This window comes from Amphiprion ocellaris, chromosome 9 (genome assembly GCF_022539595.1).
Source record: "Amphiprion ocellaris isolate individual 3 ecotype Okinawa chromosome 9, ASM2253959v1, whole genome shotgun sequence".
NCBI lineage: Eukaryota > Metazoa > Chordata > Actinopteri > Pomacentridae > Amphiprion > Amphiprion ocellaris.
In genome coordinates, this window is record NC_072774.1 from 34,687,155 (window position 1) to 34,694,282 (window position 7,128).

Genomic DNA, 7,128 nt, shown 5'->3' on the forward strand with positions numbered 1-7,128 from the left:
ATGTCAAAAAATCGCTTTTTCAATAAACACTTCCTGTGCTGCTGCAATGGTAACAAAATAAAAACCCATAACATTAAAAATACGCCTTCAAAACAAAAGCATGGAAGGAACAGTTATTTTAACACAAGCATAACAAAGGCTTGCCAAAAGTGATGAACTGATCAACAGACCACTATAAGAGGGACTTACATGCAATTTGGTATCCATCCAAGGTCATTTTTTAATAAAGATTTCATCCGTCAGAAATGATACATCAACTGAGCAGCGTTGGTGGAGTACTGGGCTCTCTGAGTGCTTTTCTAGTATTTCTATATAACAATACCATATGGATACCGCAGATTGCTGTGTTTTAGCAGCAAGGATGTGCTCTGAATATTACTTTGTTCATTTCATATTTGTAGCTCCCCTCCAGTTTAAACACGGACGACAAGGTGTTCTTTTCTACAGACATTTATTTCCGATGTCATGCCGAAGTGTCAATACCGTGAGAACTAAATAAATAAATATACAACATATAAGTCGAAGTACAAATTTACAATAACAATTAAAGAAATGCACAATAAACACAAACGACAGCACGATGAAAAAATAAACATAAGTTTTTTACCTCATTGGCTGCATAAACTTTTGGGGAGAAACCTCCAACCGAAAACACTGCATTCCTCCTCCGTCTTCTCATTCATTCATTACAATGACAGGTACACTGCTCCATGCAGCGATTGATATATGTCTCTCAATAATCTACCTGACTACAACAGCGCAACAACATTAGTTCCACAAGAAAGGTTCCATTTTCAGAATATGTTCAACTTTGTATGTTTTAATCCTTTTAAACTTATTTATAAGCAAAAAAAAATGATTAACTAAATCATTCCTATTTTTAATCCAAAAAGTAATTAAATGAACTTAAATTGAATACTTGATTGTGATTACAGCTACAATATTCCTGTTAGCACTGGAAGTGGGAGTGTATTGCATTGTGTGGATTGACATGTGCTCCTTGGGATCACCCTGTGCTGAGCCTCTTAGCAGATATCTGAGCAATTATTCTGTAACTTACAGCATTAACAGCTACGAGATGTGAGAGAAAATGAGGGCCTTTGTATAACACCAGCCATGACTGCTATTTGCATATTAGGTTTAATTACATCATTTCTCCCACACCATGCCCGGATCAGCTAAGTCATGTTAATCACATTGATTACAATAACATATCATAAAATTTGTTGTCTGACCATGACTATTAAGAAATGTGGTAATCAGAGGTGGGCAGTAATGAGTTACATTTACTCTGTTACATTTACTTAAGAAACTTTTTGAAAAAAATGTACTTCTGAGAGTAGTTTTACTCTGCCATACTTTGTACTTTTATTTGAGTGTATTTGTGAACAAACGCTGCTCTTACTCCATTACACTGGGCTACACTCGACTCGTTACTTTTTTATTTACCACATTAGATATGCTTTATTTTGCTGGAGAGATGCCCCCAGTAGATCTACGACGACTGTGTTTCACCAATCAGACGAAGCACCAACAATCACGTGACTCCGTTTCACCAGACGTTGCCCTGCGGTCACATGACCTCATACGAACTGTGGCGGCATAGCGGCACAAACTCTACACACATAGCAGACAAGGAATGAAAAAAACGGGGGCATTTTCGAGAAATTCAATCTTGCTTTGGGGTCAGACAACATTAGCATAGCATTAGCATGGATATGGATAGCATGGGGGGGGGGGGTTGTGTACCAGAATTTGCACGTTATGTTATATTTTTGTCTGATCACATCATTTTTAAAAAGTAAATCGGACATTACAGCCAAACAGTTACTCAGAACTTCAGTAGTCTTTTCACCAAATACTTTTTTACTCTTACTTGAGTAATTTTTTGGATGACTACTTTTTACTTCGACTTGAGTGATATTATTTTGAAGTAATGTTACTCGAGTACAATTTTTGGCTACTCTACCCACCTCTGGTGGTCCTGCTATATTTTCAGCGCAGTGTGCTGTCCACTTTTTCTATTATTGTATAACAGGCTAATTATTCCAAATTATATTATAAATAATTAATGATTATGATATTTTGGTGAAAAGATGTGTTGAAAACAAACTATGAGATTGTACAAAAAAAAAGTCATCTAATTGTTGAAGAATGTAAATAGTGCTTGTCACTTAATTATGTGTATCATCATTAACATCAGACCTCAGGATACCTTTCAACAAAAAACTTGGCTCCTGTGGCAATATACAGTAAGCTACTGTAACAGAATAGTCTCGCTGGTGTAAATTATCTTTACTTTTACTTTTCACACTGCAGAGGTTGTAAGCCAATCATTGTGAGCTTGCCTACAATAAATTGAGGCTAGTGGCCTTCTTTCTTCCTCTGAGCCTCTTCCTGTTGCTGTGGTTCCGGTTCACTGACGTCTGCAAACATTTAAGGTGTCAGGTTGGTAGTTGAACTCTTTCATAACCACTTCATGGATTTTTGCCAGAACCCACAGTGGCTAATTCACTGCTGATGTGCTCTCCCCCCAGGTGTGTGAGATGACAATGGCTTTGCCTCACCGCTGCTTTGCTTCATCACTGTTTTGCTTCATCACTGTTTTGTTGATTATAACAGCTTGGGTTTTACCCTTTGGATTCATGTAATCACTGCCCTCTTTTAGTCTGAGTTTTAAACAATTTTCATTGTATGCACAGCGGGGCTGGCTCTGTATACTTTAATTTGCCTCTATTATTTCAATATGTTTTGCCGTATGGTTTGTTTTTTGGTCTGATATTCACTGTGTACAGATTCTGAATTCTTTTGTTTAGTTTTGTAATTGTTTTGTTTTCCTGCAACTGTTTTTTGGTAATATAGTTTTGAATTTGACTGAGTTCATAGTTTTTTGTGTTGGAACTTATTTTCCTTGTACGCTTCATTTTGTTAATTTGAAGTTAAACTGCCGCTCATCTTAGTAGTGTTGATTTGGTTTCCTTTGCATATTTTTAAAATTGATTCTGTCTGTTAAATTTAATATTGTTTTTTTTCCTTTGTCTTTCATTAGGTAGATTTGGTTGTTTGAGTATTCCCTCTAACTGTGTGTTCCTCCCATTTCAGACCACCTACAGTGGTGGACTGGTGTCCTTGCTGGTAGTAACTCCATCCCGTGGCTGTGTGTGTGTGTGTGTGTGTGTGTGTGTGTGTGTGTGTGTGTGTGTGTGTGTGTGTGTGTGTGTGTGTGTGTGTGTGTGTGTGTGTGTGTGTGTGTGTGTGTGTGTGTGTGTGTGTGTGTGTGTGTGTGTGTGTGTGTGTGTGTGTGTGTGTGTGTGTGTTCACTTGGGGTGGCTTCAGTAGTATGAATGTTTTAAGTGTGTTTACTCAATTGTTTAATCAAATCATTTTAATTGTAATTTCACAATACCGCGTCTCCTGCTTCATAGTGTAATGGACCTGTGTGCCTCTGTAATTGTTGCCAGAAACAATTCCTTGGGTGGAATTCCCAAGGTGGCATTGTCAGCAACCACTTGGCTATTGAGTGAGTTTACACTTGCTCTGGCTCCAAGCTCCACCACACCTTTATTTAGCCTTACTTTGCCACACTAACTTAATCAGTGTGTAAGCTTGTTAACACCAAATGTGACTTTACACAGACATTTGTCTTTTTAACCCTTTGATATGCAGTGAGTCAGGAGATACCCACTTTCCATTGGATTTGGGTCACTTTTGATCCATGTTGCACATCAAAGGGTTAATGAGATACCTGTGTGTGCATGCAGTCTATTTTTGTAAGCCCACATGACCTCTTCAGACATGTAGACATCTGTTTCCAAATCTAAGAAATGGAGTTTGACATGACATTTTAATTGTATTTGTTACAGTCACAAATAGCAACTGGTTGATGAGAGACAAAACTGGAAAAAGAATATATGAATAAATGCATTGACTGCATAATGGCACTTACGGATTTTGTGGATGGAAGGTACTTGTGTCTGCTCCAGCACCGAATATTAAAAAAAAAAGATCCCTATTTTACAGTTTAAAATCTAAAGTACCCACTTCCATCCTGATGGTCACTGTAGTCAGACAGTATTTGTTATACAAACATGGCACACTTATTAAAGAGGCCAGCTAGTACCACTATGTGTCACAGCCTCGGCCTGGCTCCTCTTCCTGCTGTCTCCTCTTGCTTCTTCCTCTTCTCTTCCTCTGTCATCTTCTCTTCCTTTCCTCCTCACTTCGCTTCTTTCTCTCTCACTTCCCTTCTGTTTCTGTCTCTTGTCCTCTCCCTCCTGGCACCTCCCACCTCTGTGCAACGCTGCCTGCCAGTCCTGCTCCGCCTGCCTAACCCGTCCCATCTGCCTGACCTCCGCTTGCTCCTCAACTCCCTCTCCTCATTTGGGATCCACTACCAGCACCCTGTCTGGCCCAGCTGTGCACCAGGAGGCACATCCTCGGCCTGGCTCCTCTTCCTGCTGTCTCATCTTGCTTCTTCCTCTTCTCTCCTCTCTTGTCTCCTCTTTTCTCCTCTCGTCTTCTCCTCTTCTCCTCTCTCTCATCCTCACTTCTCTCTCTCTCTATCTTCCCTTCTGTTTCTGTCTCTTGTCCTCTCCCTCCTGGCACTTTCCACCTCTGTGCTATGCCTCTGGCCATGCTGGCAATATCGGGAGATGGGATACAGCTGCAGAGGAAGTGCATGAGTCAGTGCTCTGCAGTGATCATTTTAAACCTGATGAGTTTGATAGGGCTGGGCAGATTTGCCGGCTTAGACCTGGTGTCATTCCATCAGTGCTTAACTTCCTGGCTCATCTGGGAAGAGTAGGTGCATCATTGACGATGCAGCAACTCAGTTTTATTGAGTTTCATTATTTTCATGAAAATATACACTTTTACTGTTTCTTTATAGATGACCCACTGTGACCCAATGCACACTTATTATTCAACCTACTTGTGTTTGTATCTAAATAAATAATATCTGCTTGTATCCCTGCTTTCATGCTATTAGCATTTATATGATCATCATATGCCAATTGTGTGTATGTCTAAGTATTTAAAATTATTTTTGTCATGCTTAATAATTCAGTTTCTTGTAAATGGCAATAAACGCTATTCTGTTCTATTCATTCTCCATGTTATATGTATTTAACAGCCTATGGCTGTAGAGAGAGAGAGAGAGATAGATAAACAAATATAAATTATTATTTGATTACCTTTACAATTAAATGTTTTGATCTAAAAACATATTTTCTATGTATGCATATTTTTATCTTTCTCTTTTTTGTTCATATAGCTATATATCTAAGTATTTACAATGTAAATTTTACATTGATATATGTAATGATTGAATGTAAAAGATTCCCTGGCCTCTGGACTTGCAGAATAAGATAACTAAAATTGCAGGCTACATTGGTAGAAAGCCTTTTTCTGTTTTTTTTCATCAAATGTTCTGTATTAATAGCACATTTTGATGTTGACAATAAAGTAAACCACATGAAAATAGGTTGAGATGTGAGCAAATAATGATTTATTTTCAATGTACATGGATTGCTTTTAATGGGAACATTGCCCCTCCAAGATGGCCGCCACGTAGGCACATCGCTAAGCCGGCTACTACAACACGCTAGCATATCTAGTGTTCTATATATGGGTCAATATATAATTGAGGGACTTTTGAAGTCTATGGAATGTATCTTGCATACATTTTTATTTAGAGAAAAAAAACTAATGTTTTTATGTTCATAAGATCATGTTTTTACAAATTCCAAGGGGTGGTGTTGCGCTTCACTGTCCAGGAGAGGTCAGAGGCCAAATACCTTTAAAATTTACTCTTAGTTCATTTCTTAAATGTAGAAATCCAATTGTTCAACATTTATGGTGATCACAGATCTGAAACAACATTGAATAAATGATTAAAATGACACCGAACATGCTGCCTCCACACTTCTTGACACTTGGGACCTGGACACACAATCTGGAACATTTGCTCCTGGGTGTTAGGGTCAATAACACAGAACCCCTTTCCGGACACAGAGTCTTTTATACTGCTTTAACAGTCTCTCGGTGCCAACAGTGAGGACGCTTCGTTTAGGCCCACGGGGACATGACCCCTGCCCCACATACCTCTTGGTGGCCTGGATGTCAGGATCAGCCTGTTGTTCTACCACCCAGCTGTTGCTCGGTACTGGGGAGCCTTCCTCCTGCCCCACTGCTGCTGATACAACCACGCCTGTGATGCTGGTGGACGGCCGCTCCGGGGAAGGGTAAGTCACGGGGAACCGAGAGAGGGCGTCTGCGTTTGTGTTCTCTCTCCCAGCGCGGTACTTGACCGTAAAGTTGAATGATGCTAGCTGGGCCACCCAGCGTTCTTCCACTGCAGCCAACTTGGCAGACTGTAAGTGAGAAACAGGGTTATTGTCTGTATATACAATGAACTCCACTCCAGTCAAGTAATCTTTGAATTTCTCTGCAATTGCCCACTTTAATGCCAGGAGCTCCAGTTTGAACGAGCTGTAATTAGCATTGCTGCATTCGGAATCCGTGATCTGGCCACTGAGGCACTGCTGCATTAGATGCTGAAATGTCGCTGGGGCATTGCAGAGGCCAAAGGGCATGCGTTGAAACTTGAGTAGACCTATTGGGATGGTAAAGGCGGTTTTCTCCCAGTCGTGTGGGTCCACCTCTACTTGCCAGTAGCCACTGGTGAGGTCCAAGGTGGAGAACCACTCTGTCTGTGTCATCGAGGTCAGGGTCTCCTCAATCCTGGGAAGTGGGAAAGCATCCTTATGAGTCACAGAGTTCAACTTCCTATCAACACAGAATCTCCAGCTGCCATCCTTCTTTCTCACCATAACAATGGGTGCGGCCCAGGGGTTGGAACTTTCAGTTATGATGCCTTTTTGTAACATACCTGCCAGAAGAGCTCGCCTATCCTTGTACAGCAGGGGTGGCAAGGGCTGAAAAAGTTCCCTTATGGGGGCTGTGCGACTTGTGGGGATGCAGTGCTTCACTGCGTCGGTCCTCCCAAAGTCTTCATCCTGGATGGAAAAAACACGCTCCCATCTTTGCAGTAGAGCCGCCAGCTGACCTCGCTTCTCCTGAGTCACGTCAGGTCGCTCAGCCAACTTCAGCACCTCAAATGCCTGGTTC